Raw genomic sequence first — 21,985 nt, 5'->3', positions numbered from 1 at the left:
CCATTGCACCCTTAAGACCAACTTAGTTTTATTCAGAACGTAAGCTTTCGTGTGCATGCACACTTCTTCAGACAAGGAATGAGGTACGGTAAGCAGAGCCACATATAGCTGGTGAGGTTTGGAGTGCCAAGTGGTACAAAGTTAAAATCCAATAGCAGAATAGTAAAATTGATCTGGGTTGCATTAGCATGGGAAACCATAAAGCAGTAACATGTCAGAATATGAGAATGCCTGTTAATTGTTCTATTGCTAATAAACCTGGGTCAAAAAGAGGGCATTTCTTTCCCAGAAGTTTTTCCTGTCCAACTAATTTACCTTTTAACATGTAACATAAATATATACATCATTCTAGTTTGCCATTAGGAAAAAATACATTAAAATATAGTGGAAGATGGGTTTAGTATATGTAATGAGATAAACAGCCAATATCTTTTGTTTGAGTATGTCAGAACAAAAGCAGTATTCTGATACACTATCCTAAAAGAGAAATACGTTGGAATATTGTGGATATATTGCCATACTTGGTGAAAGTGGGTTTGTAATGAGATAAAAAACAAAACAATATCTCTGTTCAGTCCTAGGGAGGTGTTTGTTCCAAGTTTCATAATAGTTTGTAATTCAGCAATTCCCCTCTCCATTCTGTTCTTGAAGTTCTGAGAGTGGGTTTAGCATCTGTAATGAGATAAAAAACCAATATCCCTGTTCAGTCCTGGGGAGGTGTTTGTTCCAAGGTTCATACTAATTTGTAATTCAGCAATTCCTCTCTCCATTCTGTTCTTGAAGTTCCTTTGCAGTAAAACAGCTACTTTGAGGTCACCCATTGAATGAAGAAGAAGAAGAAGAAGAAGATATTGGATTTATATCCCGCCCTCCACTCCGAAGAGTCTCAGAGCGGCTCACAATCTCCTTTACCTTCCTCCCCCACAACAGACACCCTGTGAGGTGGGTGGGGCTGGAGAGGGCTCTCACAGCAGCTGCCCTTTCAAGGACAACCTCTGCCAGAGCTATGGCTGACCCAAGGCCATGCTAGCAGGTGCAAGTGGAGGAGTGGGGAATCAAACCCGGTTCTCCCAGATAAGAGTCTGCACACTTAACCACTACACCAAACTGGCTCTCCCAATGCTTTGGAAGGTTAAAGTGTTCCCTCGCAGGTTTCTCAGTTCTGTAATTCCTGATGTCAGATTTGTGTCCATTTATCCTTTGGCGGAGAGTTTGTCCTGTTTGCCCTATGTAGAGAACTGAAGGGCATTGTTGGCATTATATAATGGCAAATATACGGAGCACCCCAATACTTTGAGAGAGAGTGAGGCTCCTATTTCGTCTGAAGAAATGTGCATGCACACGAAAGCTTATGTTCTGAATAAAACTAAGTTGGTCTTAAAGGTGCAATCGACTCCTATTTTGTTCTACAGACCAACACGGTTGCCTATTTGGATCTATCACTTTCTAGGAACCTGAGTGGTAATGTAACAATGAGTAACTGTAGAAGAATGAAATATTTCTTTATTCATTCAATTCAATTCTTTAGCTGCCCTTCCCTGAGCAGGGCTCAGAGTGGCTTATATCAGAGAAGTACAATGAAATAAAAGGAAAACAACATTAAAATACAGTATCAACAGTAAAGACAGAACACAGTCTAAGACGGCAGTAAAATTCCAGTACTTACTTGCCCCCAGAAGAGAGGGAATGCAGGGAGGTGCGAAGGAGAGGCCCAGGATGTGAGAGTGACAAACCATCACTGTCTTTAATGAAATATCAATCTTGTGCTGTTATTTCCATCTTAAAAACTGTCATGTAATCAAGAACTTCCCAGCACAGTGCCGTGGTGCCCACTGACATATTTCTTGATTCTCACTGGTTTACCCTTCATTGGAGCAGGAGGTGCTCCAGAGGAGTATAGGATACAGGACCATTGTGTTTGCAGGGATTACCCATTTGGAAATATCTGTCATCAAAATATACTTAGTTTTGAGCCTCCCAATACTTTGTTATTGCCCTTCTGATAGTAGCCATTTTGTGTTTGTAGCAAACTCTGTATTGTAGATTACCAATAAGAGGGCGACTGAAAATAAAAGGACCAATATTGCAATGCCCTCTGTAAAGTTCTGGTAACCATATCTCAAAACAAATCTTGCAGAGTTATAAAAAGTGTAAAAGAGAACAACCTAGATGATTACAGCACCTTTTTGCTAAGGAAAGCCTGAAATGTTTGGTGGGGATGTGCACTCTGTATTTCCCAAGCAAGAAAATTACTGTTTCAATTTGCTACCATGATTTTCCAGAATGGTAACACAAATCCAGGATATTTAATATTCATATGAACTCAATCTCATCTGTGCCTAGTAAAAGAATAAAAACATTTTTGGAGTTATCAAGATTTGTGAGCCAACCCCCCCCCCCCCCCCCCACACACACACATTATTTTTGTGCCTTCTAGATTTGGCTTCTCTAATAAAGGCAATAAAATATGTTGCAATAAAAATAGGATTCACTCAGAAATAAGAAGTGATTGGGCTGCTATTGTAGCACAGCTATTCTTTCCCCCTCATTATATTTCATAATTACAAGTTACTCATTTCCAGTTGCAAAAGAATAGATTCTTGTTAATGTGGATCCAACGGATGAATAATAATCTTATCTAAAAGGAAACTCTTCCATAAAAAGTTTTGACTTCTAAAAAGTTTCTAGCTCCTTATTGTCAGTCATCTAATGAACATCTAACATTCTGATAAATTTAATATGAGTGTTTTACTATAATCATTTACAGAACTTACACATGAATAAAGTACATGATGGAACAAAAATAAATTGTACAGAATGAATCCATTAATAGACTTGCACTTCTGTTCATGTATCAGAACTCCAAGAAGGAACATTCAACATTTTCTACCATTTTTCTAAGTGGGTCCATACAGTATTTCAGTCAGCCAACAAATGCTCAGGCTCATGTACTGTTTTTTTCCTAGTTGTTGTATTTCAAGCATCACACTCCCCATTTTTTTTCATTCAGCAAAAAACTGAGCAGTCCTCCTCCACAGAAGGTATACAGAAGTAGGCAAGACTGGCTCAAATCAGTAAGTCCTGTGTTGCCTTTGATTTCCAAGAACCTGTGTTGTCCTGATCAAAAGTTTAGTGAATATATGGACAATCCATGTTCAGTGTACACTTGTTTTTTCTTTATATATCCATGGATTAGTTTGGATGTTACATTCAATGCATGTACAGCTGAAGGTGTGATTTTAACCAGGCATGGGTTCCCGATTTCATTAGTAAAGTGAATGCACATGGGCTGTTTCTTACCAAAAATATATATGGATGTTAATGTAGGTTGTATAAATAGGACAATATTGTTTTATCCTAAGATGTGACACAGACACAAGGGCTGAAATTAAAGGCCAATGATTTTGATTGATTTCTCTCTAAGAGCACTCTAATCTGTGGTGGAGGAATGATAGACTATGACTGATTCCTCACCGGCAGTTGCTCTGCCCCTTGTCTTCTGCTTGAGCCTTTTGATCTGTGACTACCTCCCATTCCTCTTGAAGCAACCGGATCACCAAAAACCAGATCTGGTCACTGCGAGGGGAATGGGAGGTAGCTGCAGATCCAAAGGCTCTCACACAGCAACTGGTAGAGAACTGATCACTTGAGCTGGCTCAAGTAGAAGCCCAGGGACAGAGCAACTGCTGGTGAGGACAGTTTATGATTTTTAACAATAGATTGCAGGTTTTTCCCCCTTTTATATTATGACTTACCTGGGAAATTGAAGTAAAGTTATGATGCTTCAGGCACTGAAAGCCATCTGTTCTGCATTTCAATTATAGAAATTTTACATGTTTTATAAGAAACATGTATTTTGTCTCTGCTAAATCTTCATCTCACTTTGTAGAACTGTCCCTTTTCCCATTTTCTTTCCCTTTTTAGTTCAGTATTTAATATAGTGATGCTGAGAATTTCAGAGGAATCATGGCTGCAGGCCAAACTTACCTTGATTGAACCCTTTGTTTTGAATTGAGCTCCTTGCTGGAGTTGAGTGAGTTGAGCCCCTTGCTGGAACATCTTGATGTTGCAGTTCAACATCTAACTCAAACACCAAACACTTTGCAGCTGTGCAGTAGCCACTTGCCCTAAAAGGCCATGCCATGGTAGGTAAGCTTCATATCTTTTTTGTGTTATACCTTACAGATTGAGTCATTTTTACAGATTCATTTTTGCAGCCAAAATGCCCAGCATTTCCACTGCATGGTGGTCACTTTAATATCTCAGTCTCCCATATTCCACTTTTGGACATATGAAGCTTCCTTATACTGAATCAGACCCTTGGTCCAGCAAAGTCAGTATTGTCTACTCAGACTGGCAGCAGCTCTCCAGGGCCTCAAGCGGAGATTTTTCACATTTATTTGCCTGGACCCTTTTTTGGAGATGCCAGGGATTGAACCTGGGACCCTCTGCTTCCCAAGCAGATGCTCTACCACTGAGCCACCGTCCCTTCCTATTTTCTAGGGGCTTGCTGTTTTAGTTTCTGTTCTTTATTTGTATCATTTGCAAAAAGCTTCTCTTTCATAGGGGGTCTAACATAGCTGCAGGTTTAGAAGGTTCCGATAAGTGTCTTTTATGGAACAGTTTCCAAATGGGATCTAAATATTTCTCCTTGAGAGTCTATGTATGTCTCCTGCCTGTGATCCATGGAACTGGTTGGATGCTGTATTTAGAATGGCTTTCCTTTCTTTCTTATATAAAAATTCTGGCGAACAGTTGTTTGCAGCTGCACACTATACACATTTGGATCTTTGCTTGCACAGTCCTGACATATGTAGATGTTAACTTGGTTGGACCTTTACTCATTATAATATGATCTGACCCATGCATACTAGGAATAAAATTATTTCCAGAATTCTAAAGAAGTTGGAAGGTTTTCTATCTTACAGTTATTCTGATATCGAAAAGCAAAAGGAGCAAGCTGGGAAAGTATCTTGGTAGCAATATGCCTCACAGGAATATCATGCTACCATAACAGTTAGCCCATCTTTCCACTCAACATGATCATTTTGATGGATGCTTCTGTGCATAATATCTCCACTTTCTGCCAAGTCACACAATTTCAGCGACTTTAGAATGGGAGCTCTGTCTGACTCTTTATAATTAAGGGTTCTGTTTGCCAGATTAATTTAAGTTTGTTGGTTACAGATCTGTTAGTGACCTCCCCACTAACCAATCCAAATGCCCATTGCCTTAAACACAACTTGAATTAGGCATGCTGTCAAAGATTTCTTTTTCAAGTAGACGCTTCCATATTCCATTAAAGAGAGCATCCTACACAATATCTTCACGCCAATCCAAAAATGATCATAACTGATTTGTTCACTTTATTTAAGTTGTTAGGTGCCCCTTTGTGGAATACCTTTAGTAACATGTGATACATTTCAACCAACACACACTGACTTGGCTCCTGTGGTCAATTTTCACAAATGGAAGGGGGCAATTTCACTGATACCGCGCCCCCGCCTCCACACACATTGCTGATCTTCAATTTGTCCTCATGCTGTTCTTAGGAGCAGTATGCTGAGGGTGGGGCATAGGAAGGAAGAAGCACAGAAGTCCTGTTCCACTAACAGAAATGCCTTCTGTTAGAGGAGATTTACCATGGTATTGAAGCTACTTGCATATACTTTGCAGAATATATAGGAAAAAAACACTAAAGACATCTGATTTTTGGGAAATGGCATGTGGCAGTGATGCTAAAGATATTTTCTATGGTATAATCTAAAGCAAAAAAAAGCCTCAATTTATAATTCAATTGATTCACTTCAGAAGCTGCCTTTTTAAAATACTGACAGAACACAGGAAAAAATAATAATGCTCCTAGCAGCCAACTTTGCATACTTATGCTACTGGAAGCAAGGTTAAAGATATAAATAGTGATCTTTGTAGAATGCCAGTTCTATAAATATAGGAGAGAAGAGACAACTTTACATTTTCTCCTGTCAAGAATAGTTCTTAAATGGATGACAGTATATTAGGCAGATTTTTTAAACACAACAGCAATATGCTTGAATGGGCAACAATCTTCCTATTCTTGGGGAGATATTGAACCAAGACCCAATTATGTCATCATGCTGTTAATAGCGCCACTGTTCTCAGAATGATGTTGCATCTTGAATTATCTTAAATGGGACAGATGATTGGTTTAATGTCCCATGCAGAGCAGCATATAGCAGTACAATGACCATTCTAAGGGCCATATCACAGAAGCATTTTCATAGCCTCTGGAAAATGAAACAAAGGCATAGTTATAGAAATGTGACCAGATCACTGACTAAAGAGAGAACAAAATAATGCTGGGCATTATTAGTAAAAGGAGACACTCCATTCTGGAATTCGAAGCATCTGAGTATAGTTTGCTCAGCCCCTAAATTAAAAAAATGAGCCCAAACTGAAGTAGATAAATCATTTGGAGAAAACATTTAAAACAAAAACATGGCAACCATAGGAACCAAACAACACAAATCTTGGCTCTCATAAAATGTCATTATATACAAAACTGGGCCTCCAGACAGAAATGAAAATCCCAAATACCGGTTTTCTTTTCATTTCTCATAAGCAAAGGGCATCTAGCCATTCAAAGGCATGGACAGGCATAAGAACAGTTCATCTAACCATGCACTCTAAAATTAGAATTCGACTAGTTTTGGAAAATATGTTGTCTTAAGTAAATTTGCTGTATGCATTTAAAAGAAACAAATTGTCTTGATTGTAACATTAAAGTCCTCCAATCTTGCCACTTCTCATACCATATCGTCTTCCAAATTTACTTCTTCAGTACCTGCCCGAATTTTCTAATGAATTATTTTTCCATTTTCACCTTCAGTCCTTATTTATGTCACAATACACTTTTAATTTTTAAAAGTTTGCCTTTTATAGTGTCAGAGATAAATTTTATTTATTATATTTATAGATCATCTTTTGTTTCTCTAAAGACACCAAATGTGCAGTAACAAAGTTTTTTATATCACTGGTTGTACAAGATTCTTTTGGGTATGCAAGGATCCTTTAAGATGATATTCAGAATGAGTATGGTGTAATTGTTACTGGAAATGCTGAAGGTTTCCTCTTTTTATGGGGGGAATTAGCAAGAGGGAGACTATAGGTAGAGATATTTTATAGCAGGGATTTTTTTCCAAAAATACAAAGGTCTGGTTTCAGAAAAAAAAGACTCCAGAATAAATATAATCACACACAATCAAGAGCTAGAAAAATAGAGATGAGTGATAGGGAATTTTAGGGATTGTTGAAGAAGGTAATATTACCTGTTCCAGATGTGCAGATGTCCATTTAGAAATTAAAGATGGAGACGTGCACTGCCATCATGCCACATCTGAGGCTCATTACTCAGAGTAATGGGGGAACAACTTATGTTTCCAGACTGAACAAAGTAGGGGAATTTGCTGTCAGTTTAAATAAACTTTGGAGGAGTGGAGCCCCTCCCAGGACCATGATGGCTCTTGTTGCTGATGGGTTTTCCCTGGGTGTCTGAGTAGGATCTGAGCTCAAAACAAAAGGTGAGAATGACTCTACTGGTCAGACAGGATGGGCCATGATGAACTTAATGTCTGGCAATGAATTAGTTTTGATATGCTGAGGAGGGGTCAGAGTGGAAAACAACAGATTTAGCAGCATGGTCCATATCAACATAGAGGTAACAAAAAAAAGCTGAGGAGGGTAGGAAGATGAGCATCTGGCTGGTGATTAGATTGTGAGTATTGCACCCCCCCCCCAGATGGAAGGAAGAGTTGGACACAAGGGTTTGGGTACTAAAGGGCCACTTTCTTTATTTATTACAATAATACAAGTACTATAACATAACAGGCAGCACGGCCTTATTGCTCTGCCGGCCTCGACCCGCCAATCATCCATATCCTGGGGGGCATCATTGTCAGAAGAAGATCTGCACCTGGGGCCAGCTGACAAAACCTCTGCATCTGTTTGCGAGAGAGAGCGTCAGCCACCCCATTAGCCATCCCAGGCACATGCCTGACAAAAAATAAAATATTAAGCCTCAGGCAATGGAGAGTGAAGCCCCGCACCAGCCTCATCACCCTGGGGGATTTGGAAGTGAGGAACTGATAACATTCCCCACAGCTAGGTTGTCACACCAAAAGTGGACTGTGTGGTTTGCCAACTAGCCGCCCCACAGCCAAACAGCTACCAAGATCGGGAAGAACTCCAAGAAAGTCAAATCTCTGTTCCACTCCGCATCTACCCATTCCTGGGGCCATTCCTCCGGGCACCAATGTCCATGGAAGAAGATGCCAAACTCAAGGGTCCCAGCTGCGTCTGATGCTATTTGCAGCTCAGCCTCCAACTGCAACTCAGTCCTCCAGAAGGAGACAACATTAAAGGAGGTTAAAAATTCCTGCCATAGTACAAAGTCCTCCCTCATGCTACATGAAATCCTAATTCAGTGATGCGGCTGGTGTAATCCACCCATTGCATCACACAACCTCCTCAAAAAGGGGCGACCTGGAGCTACCACCTTGCAAGCAAAATTTAAGTGCCCCAACAGCTGCTGCAGCTCCCTCAAAGTCACCTTCCGCCTCAGCAAAAATTGATCAACTAACTCTTGCAAACCTAAAATTTTATCCCTTGGAAGGCGTGAAATTTGCTGGCATGAATCCAGTTCCACACCTAAAAGCATCAACTGCTGAGTAGGGCCCTCCATCTTCTCATGGCCTAGAGGAACGCCCAGTTCCGCCGACAGCACTGTAAAGGCTGCCATCAAATGGGCACATTGACCAGAGCCCAATGGACCCGCAAACAAAAAGTCATCCAGGTAATGCACCGCCATGCTCAAACGACCCCTGCGGCGCACCGCCCATTCTAAAAAGGAGCTAAACTGCTCAAAGGCCGCACAGGAGACAGAACACCCCATGGGCAGGGCCCTGTCCATGTAAAACTGCCCTTCAAAATGAAAACCCAGCAATTCAAAATCCCCAGGATGAACCGGTAAGAGGCGAAAGGCAGACTTTATGTCACACTTTGCCAACTCAGCCCCTACCCCACAACGCCTTACCATTTGCACTGCTTGGTCAAAGGATGTGTACCACACAGTACACACATTTTCTGGTATGGCGTCATTCACTGATTCCCCATGAGGGTAAGATAAATGGTGAATCAATCTGAACTCTCCTGGGGCTTTTTTAGGCACAATGCCCAATGGTGAGACCCTCAAGGTACTCACAGGGTGTGTGGAAAAAGGGCCAACCACCCTACCCTCAGCTAATTCCTTCCCAATCTTCTGACGAACTATGTGCTCCATCCCTACAACTGACTTCAAATTATTGGCCATAAATGGCCTTCTGAGGCCCTGAAAAGGAATTCTAAACCCGAACCTAAAACTATTTAAATAGGAATACTTGAAGAACTGACTTAGGGAAGATGTAGCATGGTATATTGATAAATGTGTTTTTATGTATTTTACTGTATTAACTATTAATGTATTTTAAGCTGATTTATTGTTAGAGTTTTATGTTGTAAGCCGCCCTGAGCCCACTTAGTGGGGTAGGGCGGGATATAAATTGAAATAAATAAATAAATAAATTTAACAATTTATTATCCTTTGGATAATCATGGAGCCATGCCTCAAGCACTGTCACCCTTATTGGTCTGGGACCCTTTACCAAATGGCTTATCTGCCCCGCCCGAGCCCTGCTTGCGCTGTCCGCACCTGAGTCTACCCCTGGAGCAATTCGTGAAGGAATGAGACCCCCCGCAAAGAGAGCACTCATGTTTGTATGGGCAGTTCTTTTTTCCACAGACCCCCTGTGACCCAAACTCACAGCAAAGCAGACGGGGTTGAACCATCTGCCCTGCACTGCCGCGGGTGCCAGAAGCAGCGGCTGAGCGCTGCACAACATGCCCACTGTCTGATCTATTGCCCAGGTTAGGTCGTGCTGGAGACATAACCTGCAGCCAGAGCTGTGGCTGAATCTGATCCCACTGAAGGGCTGGGTTCAAAGCCACCCTCATCCTGAACTCCTCATCATACTGCAGCCAGGCCGGGCCGGTAAAGCTGGTGTAGCTTTTATAAATGATGTCAAAATATTGAAAAAGGGAAGTGGCCCTCCATGGCTGCAATCAGACAATAATTCCAGTGTAAATAATAAACCCAGGCACCCAATTTGCCCATGTCCTATCCACTTTACACCTCTTGATTTTTTCCTTCTCCCGGCCATCCAAATCTTCTTTGTCTTTTTTTCTCTAGCTCCCTATAGAGCAGATAAAATAGGTCCACAAATTCCCCTTTCAGTATCTTATCCTTGGTAGCAGGCAACAAGTGATCATCAAGACGTAAGGCCAGATCACCAAAAGGTAAAGCCTTAGCTGGCACAGCAGAGTATGATTGACCCCAGGGATAAGAAACCCCCCAGCCACCATATGGTGCCACGGACATTCCTGGAAACTGGCTGGGCAGGCCTCCCTAGAGACCCCAAGGGTTAGCCATGTTAAGGCCCCAAGCCCATGGCTGGGAATTATGAAAAGCTACAGGCTGACTATTGACAACCGGCCCGAAGGTGACAGACTGCCCCCATGCCCCCCATGGCCACACTGTGTTAGTGTGCTAAACAAACTCACCACTACCCAACTGCAAACTCTGCAAAGCATCTGTGACAGGCCCCTCCACTGGAAGAGGAGACACACCCTCAGCTCCGTTCGTAGAAGACCTGCTTTCAAGGGAAGACAAACAATTAAGTATGGAAGCGCTTCTTAGCAGCCCGCTTATCAGCCTTGGAAACCATACCCATTACACCACCCACTGCAACCAGCTGCCTACCACACGAACCCTCCAAAGTGGCTATTCTGGCTAGCACAGACTGCTCAAAAGTGCCATCCTCCTCATCAAACGATGCAGGCAAAGGTGCTGCCCGCTTTGAAACAGACTGCTGAGGCAGATTGCTGAGGCAGTGCAGGGCTCTTGCCCTTGGATTTTCCCTATCCCTTAGGCATGATAATGCACCCAACAAACCAAGGCAAAACCCTTTTACTACCCTAGCCGATGTGCTTGAGGCAGGTGACGAATATAAAAGCACTCCTCAAAATGGCCACCCCGAGCTGTGCACAAAATGGCTGCTTCTCTGCCTGGCAACAGGTATGGCTGCCCCGAGCTGTGCACAAAATGGTTGCTCCTCTGCCCGGCAACAGGTATGGCCACCCTGAGCTGTGCACAAAATGGCTGCTCCTCTGCCCGGCAACAGGTATAAAGAATCCCACAGCTCAAATCCACTGCAAAATGGCTGCTTTCTTACCCAGCAACAGGGAGGAAGATAAAATGGCCACCCAATTAACCCCACTAACAGCCACACCCTCGCTCAACTTGCCCCTAGAACAGCAGCCCCCCCACACAGTGCAAAATTAACCAATCACTCCCCAAACCATAAGAACAAGGGGGGGGGGTGAATGGCACCCTAACAAAAATGCAGCACACAGTGTAGGCCACGCGCCTGAGATCAGAGCTATTGGGGGGGAGATGATCAGACGATAACACTGGCCAGCGACCAACCACCATGTCAATAGACACCGAAGAAGCTCCCCGACCGTCCACGCCAGGCTCCAGTGGCTCTAGCAGCAGCCGCCGATGCCAGAACCAACAGGCCTCGTGCTGGGCAGGAGCAACAGCAATGCTCCACTTTCCCCAAGCATGAGCAAAGACTGAGAGGAGGAAGTGGAGCCCGCCTCTAGGTGTGCCTGCTCCGCCCCCACCTCTGATGCTGCCCTGTCCATTCCTCCTCCTTACGAGGAGGCAAAACAGCCCCCAGAAGCAAGGCGGTTCAGCCTGCTTTTGGATGGGAGCCGCAATACTTTACCTGAGGACTCCATTGTTCTTATGCATTCCTTTTGGGTGAGGGAGAGAGCCAGGCCATTTCACAACCCACAGATCTCCAGGAATTTCGCACCAAGAGTTCTTAATCCTATACTCCTCCAGTATACTGTCTGTGGGCAGATGCTATTAATTTCTACATAATTTATGTACAGAATAAGGAATTTTCCTTGGGAAATGTTCAGCAACATATAAAACAATTGCATTGAACTGAAGCTGGATTTGTTGGTATATGTCTTACATTATTTTAAAAATGTCTTCTTTTGATCTCATTAGTATAATTGGTTTGCATAATTTAAAATACATCCAACGTTATGCTGTTTTTTCTTTTAAAATACTATTAATGAAAGCAAGATTGTTTAAAAAGGCTCACTATGCCTTCCTAAGAAAGCATATAGAAAACCAAAACAGAAAGTCTGCCGAGACTGTCTCCTTCCTCACACACTCCTGAGGGCAAAAGGTTAAATGACTATCTTGACCCGACCCATAGAGATGAAGCCTCTGAGCTTTCTATGTATTGTCATTATTAATTACTATAACATCCACAGGGTTCACATTACATTATCATATAATGCTGGTGCTACTGAATGCTGACGCAGAATGCTTGTATAAAAGCTTGAAATACCCTTGGTATATCATGAGACAGGTTTTTTTGCAAAGCTAGAGTTGACTCCAGTAGTTTATTACGTTCATGCTGTTCAATCTTGTAAATTTTCTATAACAACTCATCAAATACCCCAACTGGTATAGATATAAGCCAACACACAAGAAAGCCAATGTGGACTATGTGTTGGACTGGGAGACCCAAATTTGAATCCCCACTCATGCCACGGAAGCTCACTGGGTGACCTTGGGCCACTCACACTGTCTCAGCCTAACTATCTCACAGAGTTCTTGTGAAGATAAAATGGAGGAGAGGGCGACAATGTAAGCTGCTTTAAGTCCCCAGTGGAGAAAAGCAAGATATAAATGGATTAAATACATACATACATACAAGTTTGGAATCTTCCATTCTCTTCTGCAAAGAGAACAGCAAGATTCCTTTCCCATTGCAGCAAAAGTTGGTACGCAATAGGAGGCAATCATAGGATCCAACCCAAAATATCCACACTGAAGATTTTTTAAAATATGTAGAACTGAGTCATAGAATCACAGAGTTGGAAGGGGCCATACAGGCCATCTAGTCCAACACCTTACTCAATACAAGTTGGTTCTCATTCTCAGATTTCATAACATAATTCTCTGCTGCTACATGTGACATGTCCACCTGGGAAGCTTGAATCTGTTGTGTTACAAACGAACTTTACAAAATTTGGTCGTTTACAGTCTTTGCATTACGTTTCCATGTAAGTCCCCCTGCCCATATTTTATATTTGAATTCTGTACATGATCACATGAATGAGCATCTTTCTGCTTTCCTCTTAGTGAGGGTCAAGGAGACATGGAGGAACCAAGGCTCATGAAGTGAACACAAATCAGACACAGCTAGTTGGATCAGCTGAGAATACAATGCTGCAAAACAAGAACTTCCCGAAGTCAGTGGTCTGTTGTCATTTTTTCTACTTGATAAGGCAAAAGTGAGGGGAAATGAGTAGCTGCTTCTGGGAAAGGGGACAGAAGTTTGAGATTCAGGTCTCTCCAGCATGGACGTTTTGTTTGGAGAAGAGCACTTGGTCTTTGGAAAAATAAGCCTTGTGTTGTAAGCATTCTTCTTTTCATCTTAAATGTTAAGATCTCTTGTAGCACTTTTAAGCTGTCTTGTACTGAGATCATTGGTCCATTTAACTCAGTACTGTCTACTCTGACTGAGGCTGTTTCCACAAGGGCAATCTGTTCCGGGTTCATTGCTGTCGAGAAGTGTTTCTTTCCAGCTTCCCTATAGCATCATGCTTAATTTACGCACATTCTACTTTGTTTTTCTTTTTTTCCCTCTGAACTTTCTCAAACCTTCTCTGCTGTGAAGTTTTGGGTAAGATTATGTGTTAGGAATCAGTTCTAAAATGGCTGAACTGCTTCCATCTTAGTACTAGTGATGTAGTTTCTGCAAGTGCATTGCTGAGTCATGCACCAGGTGCTTCTTGTTACTGTTGTACGGTGGAATGACCTCACCTGTGATTAAGCTTTGTGCTGACTCACTGAAGCTGATGCAATCTCTGGTTAGATTGCATGATTGGTATAAGTATAAAGGAAGGTCAGAAGGATTGATCTGCCTGCCTGGTAAGGATCGTGAGTACTGCATTGCTTACTGTCTGTTTGGCAGCGAATACTGTGTGATTGACCTAGGCTACTGTGCTTGGATCATTCTCTGTGTACTGTTATTTACTGTTAACTGCTGTGTTTGTGGACTGATTACTGTGAATGACCCTGGCTTGGCAATGACTTTGAATATTGGATACTGTACTGGTAAATATATTCACTGTACCTACAGTTTTTGTCTTTTGTCTACTCACTGTGTAGTGCTTGTGTCTCCACACCTTTCATTCAGCAGTAGCTTCTGAGAACTGCACTCTGCCAAGTTCTCTATCATTATGGTTTAGCCTGAATCACTGCCATACGTGTGGGGAAGTTTTTCCTGATACTATCTGTGCCCTGACTATTTCTTCCCTCTACCACCTGGAGGGGGGATTGCTTTAACTGGAAACTGAATATCAGTATATTGATATAACATTATAACAATATATAAAACAAGTTGTTTGAATTCCTAGCTTTCATTTTTTTAAAAACAAAAGTAAGTTTAGGTCTTTCCATTGCAGTGATATAAAGGGAAAGGCATATATCCACAGCAGGAGGTCTACAGATTTACTTCCCCCCCTAAAACCGAGAATTCAGAGAACCTGTTACATATTGTTCTAACACTATACTGATATTAAGTTGATACTACACTTGATCTTAGCCAAAAGGCCGAGAAGCTGTTAATTGTTCTTTTCATATGGCTAGTTGAAGGGAAATTATCAGCCCACTGCTGGAAGGGTTCCCTGGCAGACCAAATAAACTCAAATTAGATTTTCTTCTGTCAGATAGGAACCATCAGACAACAAGACAGGTAGCTAGGTTCTGTTCCCAGGTTTATAAGGACTACAAAAAGCAAGACAAATAGGCCAAACTGTAAGTCTTTTAACAAATTTTAAAGTGACTTTTTAAAAGTTTTAAAGGGTTAAATAATCTTTTATATTCTTTTTTACTGTTATAATCCTCAAGTCATCAAATCTTAATATGTAGATTCTTTGTTGGACTTTTTATATGGTACTTTCAAAGTTCAAAATGACTTACATGTTCTGGTCAATGACTGTAAAAATAAACTAAACTGAACTGAACTTAATATTAAGTTGCCAGCAGTGGCCTGGGAGAGAGGGAATGACTATTGCTGGCACACAGAAATTGTGGGAAACCTGCCATATGGAAGCCCCATTGCTGCAGTGCTGTTTTGGCAGCTCCATCAGCAAAATGGAAGCCACATATGTCTGTACTCATATGGAAACAGACTGACAATCAGCTTTCCATCATCTTTTTTCTAAGGGGTGCTGAAATCCTTTAACAGGAGATCCCAGAAAGAAAACTGGGGATGTCTACATGCAAGAGAGGTATTCTACCACAGAGCCATGGCTCTTACAAGCTCCTAGATGCATGTCCATTTGCACCTTTGGCATTATTGCTAGCAGTGCTTACTGGTTTGAAATGCAGCAGTCTGCATATTCATAATAGCGGTGCTCCACATTTGTGAACTGCTGTATTTTTTTAAAAAAAATGTTTTCCCTGTTAATCACATGACTCTTGAAATGGAATAGAGATCTACACAGCAAAGAATAGTTACCAGGTATCCAGAATTAAGGTCATTTTGCTGAACTGGTTAAAGTGACTCAAGCAGTTGAATCAATAAATGGCTGAAACATAACATTAATGGATAGATTTTTGCTTCATTTGTGCTGCATAGGTTATAAATAGAGAAAGAATTAGGTTCCACAGAGTCTTCAGCTGAAAAAAAGACTGCATCTCAAGATAAACTGGGCTAAATTCTGAAAACACAGGCTGTGTGATTTACATTTTTTGATACTTAAAACATGTAAGTAATACCTTTTTTCCTCAGTTTTGTTTGCATTATCTTTGTCTGAAAGATATGAGTTATATGCAGTGCAAACATTTTCTGAATGTAAACCTGCCCAGTCTCACCTGGCCAACTTTCTGCTATCTCATCTCTAGTGTTGCCAGATCCAACTCAGGAAATATCTGGGGACTTTGGGGGATAGAGCCAGAAGATGGGGGTGGAGCCAGGAGAAAGGTTGTGACAAGCATGATTGAACTCCAAAGGGAGATCTGGCCATTTTAGATGCCTTCATTAGAAGTAATGGAGAATGAAAGCACATTCTTTTGAGGCTCATAGAATTGGATCCCCTGGTCCAATCTTTTTGAAACTGGGGTGTGAGTTTTTTAGAAGAGGCAACAGATGCTATATTGAAAATTTGGTGCCTGTACCTAAAAAACAGCCCCCCTGAGCTCCAGATATCCACAGATCAATTCTCCATTATACCCTATGGAATTGATCTCAATAGAGTATAATGGAGTGCCCAGCAGACATTCAACTCCCCCTGCTTTTCTGTTAACACTTAAGCAGGGGGAGGGCCTCCAAATCAGGGGATCCCCTGCCCCCAAATGGAGATTGGCAATCCTACTCACCACATGTCCTGTATTTTCCTGAGATCTCAAAACCAGAAGCAAATTGTATTGCTTCACATTGTTCCTCTCTTCTCACAGCCTTGAGCTGCACCTGTTTCTCCTCCCTGATCATCATTGGGAGTCCTCCTTTTAACTTCTGTTGTCACTGTTCTTCTCCCATTGGCAACCAATCCCAGGCCTGATTCTTTTCAGCCTGTGACCTTTACCTTTTCCCTTTGCTTATGCCTAGCTTGACCCACCATGAAGAAGAAGAAAAGTTGGTTTTTGTACCCCACCCTTCACTACATGAAGGAGTTGCAGAGTGGCCTACAATCACTTCCCCTTCCCCTCTCCACTTCCCCTCCCCTGTGAATTAGGTGTGGTTGGGAGAGCTCTGGGAGAACTGTGACTGACCCAAGGTCACCCAGCTGGCTTTATGTGGAGGACTGAGAAATCAAACCCAGTTCTCCAGATTGGAGCATGCACTCTTAACCACTACACCACACTGGGTCTCTGACTCCTGACTCCTCCTTGCAACCAAGCATAGGGCTACTGGGTTTCTGGGTCCTTTCCACCTTGCAGTGAGCCCACTGGAAGGCCATTGCCTTCAGCAAGCTCAGCCTTCTGGCTGGTTTGTCTCCTAGTGGAGCCTGATCTGGTGCCATCATCTCTGCCAGACTGTACCTGCCCCACCGGTCCTGGCCTTTTTGGGTGATACTTCTCTTGGTTGTTTCAGTCTCTGTGCCCTCTGGTGCACTGGGAAGGCCATGCTCAGGTAAGGCTTTTGCTGCGCAAGCATGGGAGGCAGCCTCAGCCCAGAGCTATCTCAGGACATCAAAGCAATCATTTAGTAGTTGAGTCTCAATGTTGTCTTCTTTTCCTATCACTGTTAACAGGGCTTTTTTCCTGAGAGAACATGCTGCAATGGAGTTTCAGAATTTCTTTGTAGAAACAAAATTCTCAAAAAGTGTCTAAAAGCTTATGAGGGGTACTGGGACAGCATCAGAGTATATTAAAATGTGGTTGCTTCAAGGTCATCATTCAGCATTAGGCACCAAAAGCAAGACCTGAAAAAAAGAACTGAGGAAGCTGGTGACATGTCTAAAGTTTGGAAACTGCTTTCAAGTAGAGGTTATTAGAAGTTGTTAGTTTTATGCAGTAATCCATGCTAAGCAAGTTTGGGTCTGGTACATTTCTCAAAAGCACAACCATCTCACTTCACCTTTCTGCATCCTTCCATTGTGCTTCTATAATCAGAAGTCAAACAGGGTCAGCCCTGGTTGGTGCTTGGATGGAAGACTACCAAGGAAATCTAGGATTGCTACATAGGGTTGTATGTCTAGAACACCTGCTCTGGGATTTTGGACTTTAGAGTTCTATCTCTGCTTTATATCCTCAGTCTGGCCAGGTAGCATCTAGATTAGAGGACTAAAGCCTAAATATTCTGGGTTAGCTATTTAGTTTTATAATTTTCTTCCCTGACTTGCACTGCTTCCATATTTGCATACTTTTGCACCTTTTCACTACCATAAATTTATCTGTCCAGCTTTTTCTTAGCTTGATACTTCCTACCAGTGTTCCCTCCAAGCTGAATTAGCATGAGCTAGCTAACAGATTTTTGGCCTCCAGCTCACACATTTTTGTCTTAGCTCAGGAAGGATGACTCCAGGGCACACTAATTTATGCAGTAGCTCACAGTTTTAATGCCAGTAGCTCACAAAGTTGAATTTTTGCTTACAAGACTCTGCAGCTTAGAGGGAACATCCTACCCAGGATACTCAAACAGCTATTCCTATAAATATGGCAATTCCATAGTAACATTGCATCTGCAATAGTATTAGGCAGCACAATATCACACAAGATTAAAGCAAAAATCTGTAACAGGAGCCTTTGTTAGACTCAGCCCTTAGTATCCCTGTCCTGGTACCTCTCATGGCCTCAGAAAAGGCGTGGGGAAGGTTTGTAGGTAGCCTGATGCTCCCCCTTTCTATGGCTCCTCTCCTTCACATCCTGAAATGGGTGGCCATTGGCCTTTTCTCAGGTCCTTCACTGCCCCCCTCCAAAGTCCTATTGCTACTTTAGCCTCTTGTGAGGATGTCTTTTCTTGCAGAATTGCAGGAGTCAGTCCACCTCTCTGATGCAACTCTACCCAACTTCTGCCTCTTCCAAAGCTGAGCTATGACTGCCAATCAGTTGTTGCAGTGGCAGCTGTTGCCCAAATGAACAGCATCTTCTCTCCCACTTCACAGCACTCTCTAGTCTTACTAGCCAAATAATACTCTTCCTAGGAACAGTCTATCCCACAATAGCCAATAATATCACTAATTGTTCTTAATCATTATAATTCTACTCTAAAAGCAGTACATTTCCTGACCCTTCCCTTCCTCTGTTTTGCACAATCCTTTGGTCGTCCTTCTTTTAGATGCCTTTGGGTTCTCTTACTTTTTGACACTGATTTCAAACCAAACAGAAAAGTAAGAACAAGCCATTTGCCAAATGAAGAGTGCTAATCTGGCTTCTGAAACATTTGTCATTATAGTCAGCAGAGCAATATTTCACCAGAAATACTTGAAATAGATAAATAGCAATATATAATTAGTCACATAGTGATCCTTATTCATGTTCCATGCCCTGTAATTCTGTTAGAAATTATGGCTGTAACTCAGTATTTGGAATAAGTCAAATTGATTCAAAGGGGCTTTACACATGAAGCAATGGGTGTTAGATTCTGTATATAGCTTTCTATGTTGTATAGACTCTACCGTTCTGGTGTTTTCATCTTATTTAATGTTACCTAATGGTGCAATTTCATCTTATTTATTTAATTTTAATGAATAGAGCACTTTTGCATACACTGAACAATGCATATTCATTGCACTTTGCAAGTAAATTTTATGGTGTGAAAATAGCAAAATCAACTTGCAAATGACAACCAAAGTGCATTGAAAGTGGACTGAAAGTGCATTATTCAGTGTGTGTGTGAAATCACCCAGTTGTCAATAACCAACACCCCATGAGTTCCTTTGTATTTTGGACCCAGCAACTACAAAACCACCATGGATGGCCCTCTGAACAGGTGAATGAAAATGTCAATTTATACAATTGGAATTGGTATCTACAGAATAATGTCCACAATCAGACATGAGATATTAAATTCATATAAATTTCAGTTAAATAGTATTTCAAGAAATCCATGAGCTCTAGACATTTTTTAAAATTAAATGGCAAACCCTCTATTGATGGGTGATATGTTTTTCTCTGCTTGCAATTTTTGACTTTACAGAAAATGAGCAGGTGGGGTCCATATGAATCCACGGTACTAACTAGAGAAGTCTAGGCATGCGGTGTGCTTTCTCAACCTGCATGTACTTCATTCTGACTCTAGCTCCCTCACCCTCCTGGCAAGACACCACTCAAAATTTGGGGCTCATTAAAACAGCTTGAGAATAAGGTCACGATAAAACTAAGCATATCACAGAATGGTCCACGTATGCCTGAGAGTTAATTGAATCACAGCATATATGGCCAGCTGTGGGTTAATATTATCTTGATTTTAATACACAAGAGATAAATAAAGCATGAGATCAGGTGGGTCTTCTACCAAAAATATTTGGCAATTAAAAAAATAAAACAATATTTCTGCTAAATATCACAATGAAATCTGAGCTGGACAAACATGTTTACAGAGAAGGAATGGAAGAAAGGGTTGTGTTAATCTCTTCCGCCCATTCCCACCCACACACTTCATTTACAAAGCCTAATTGGTTAGGTTTTTCTCAAATAGAAAGTAAATTTTACCCTCAAGTCATAAATGAGAAAAACTGCTTCACTGTCGCAGCTACAATACTCTGGACATATATTAACATTATATGTCCACTTAAGGAACTATTTTTAAAAATCAGTGTTGAAATTATTCAAAACTTGGCAAGCAGAGTAAGTTTATTAGGAAAAATGTTTCATTGACCATCTATTTCTAGGGACTATAGCAGAGAGAACTGCCCACAGAACAATTTTCCATTTCTAGTCCCAACATAGACCAGAAAGAAAGGAAACATGTAAATATAATAATACAAATAACCTGGAAGAAAAGGAAAAAGGTCTTCCTGCTTCTGCTCTCCCATCTTCCTTCTAACATCTCACCTTTGTCACTGTCATTTTCTTCCTCCAACTCAAGTAGTAAGAAGGCCTCGATATACTCAATTATGCTCTATCACAGCCATGATACACAACACAGCTTCTACATGATGACATCACAAGGCTCTGGAAGCCAGTTGAAAAATTCCATTTCAGAAATCCAGTGGCCATTTTCAAGACCTTTTCTACTAAGCAGAGAAGATGCCTGGGGCCACTTTATTCCTGGATATTTTGATACCATTTGCTAAAAAAAAAGAATCCACTCAGGGAAATATGACTTTTTTCACATCCAGAAAATAATCTGATCTTAATGGAAATGGAGCCTGACAAGTTTTCACAATATGACAGCAACATTTCAGTGATTTCTTAAAACCAAAACACCTTTCCTTTCTTAAATTAAGATATGGAACTGAAATTATATATTTTTCCAGTAGTGGGCAGAATTGATCAGGTAGTTGGAGAACTGTCATTATAATACAGAACTATCTGCTACCGATTTTAATATTTCCCTATTCTGACTAATAATTATTGTATGGCAGTGTGTGCAGTGGTATAGCCAGAAGATCCTCAGATTGCCTGGCAACCAGAAGTTCTAACTGTTTTAGCATTATGCAGCACTAGATGGCAACCTAGACTTTTTTTTTAAAGGCAAGAGATGTTTCAGAGGTAGTTTGCCATTTCCTGCCTCTGCATCATGGCTTTGATATTTCTTGGAGGTCACCCATCCAAATACTAGCCATGGCTGACCCTGCTTAGCTTCTGAGATCTGACAAGCTTGGGCTAAGATATTATTCTTTAACCAGTGCTTTATTTGTTATTTTCTTTTATTTTTTCGCTTGCCAGTGTCAGCTCTGAGACTATCTTCAATCAAAGTAGGCCTCCAATATTAACAGAAGGTTGGCTTTATTGATAGATAGAATCAGTAGCATTACACGTTTGTGTCAGATTTGGTGCACCTTAAAGTGGCCAGTGTTTTAAACTCTCATTAGGACTGTTATGCAGCCTGCCAAACTGTACAGTGGAAAAGCATGAAGCAATACAAATTAGTTCACACCAGCTTCTCTCCCCTCCCAGACAATAAGCAGTTCAAACTTGCTCTGGGATGAGTTAAGGTGGCCTTGAGGAGGCAGCTCCAAACCTCTCCACAGGGGAGAAACAGATACTTATAACTGTTACAAAGACAGAGCAAAGCAGGCACAGTTCATACTCCCCCTTATTCCCAAAACAAAGCTTTCAGTCAATACACAGGAATTGAAAATGGCAAGGGCACTTGGCAGCTGGTGGAAGACAGTGATAGAAGGAGACAGATGAATATAGTTAGAAGAG

The 21,985-nt window shown here is 41.5% G+C and overlaps 1 pseudogene; it reads right to left on the bottom strand.

Moving 5' to 3' along the window:
- Positions 1-14,617: 14,617 nt before the first annotated feature.
- On the bottom strand, positions 14,618-14,788 carry LOC132569189 (U2 spliceosomal RNA; annotated as a pseudogene).
- Positions 14,789-21,985: the final 7,197 nt, after the last annotated feature.

Source organism: Heteronotia binoei, chromosome 3 (genome assembly GCF_032191835.1).
Source record: "Heteronotia binoei isolate CCM8104 ecotype False Entrance Well chromosome 3, APGP_CSIRO_Hbin_v1, whole genome shotgun sequence".
Classification (NCBI taxonomy): Eukaryota; Metazoa; Chordata; class Lepidosauria; order Squamata; family Gekkonidae; genus Heteronotia; species Heteronotia binoei.
The sequence above is the reverse complement of the archived record's forward strand: the minus strand, read 5'-3'. Positions and strand labels throughout refer to the sequence as shown.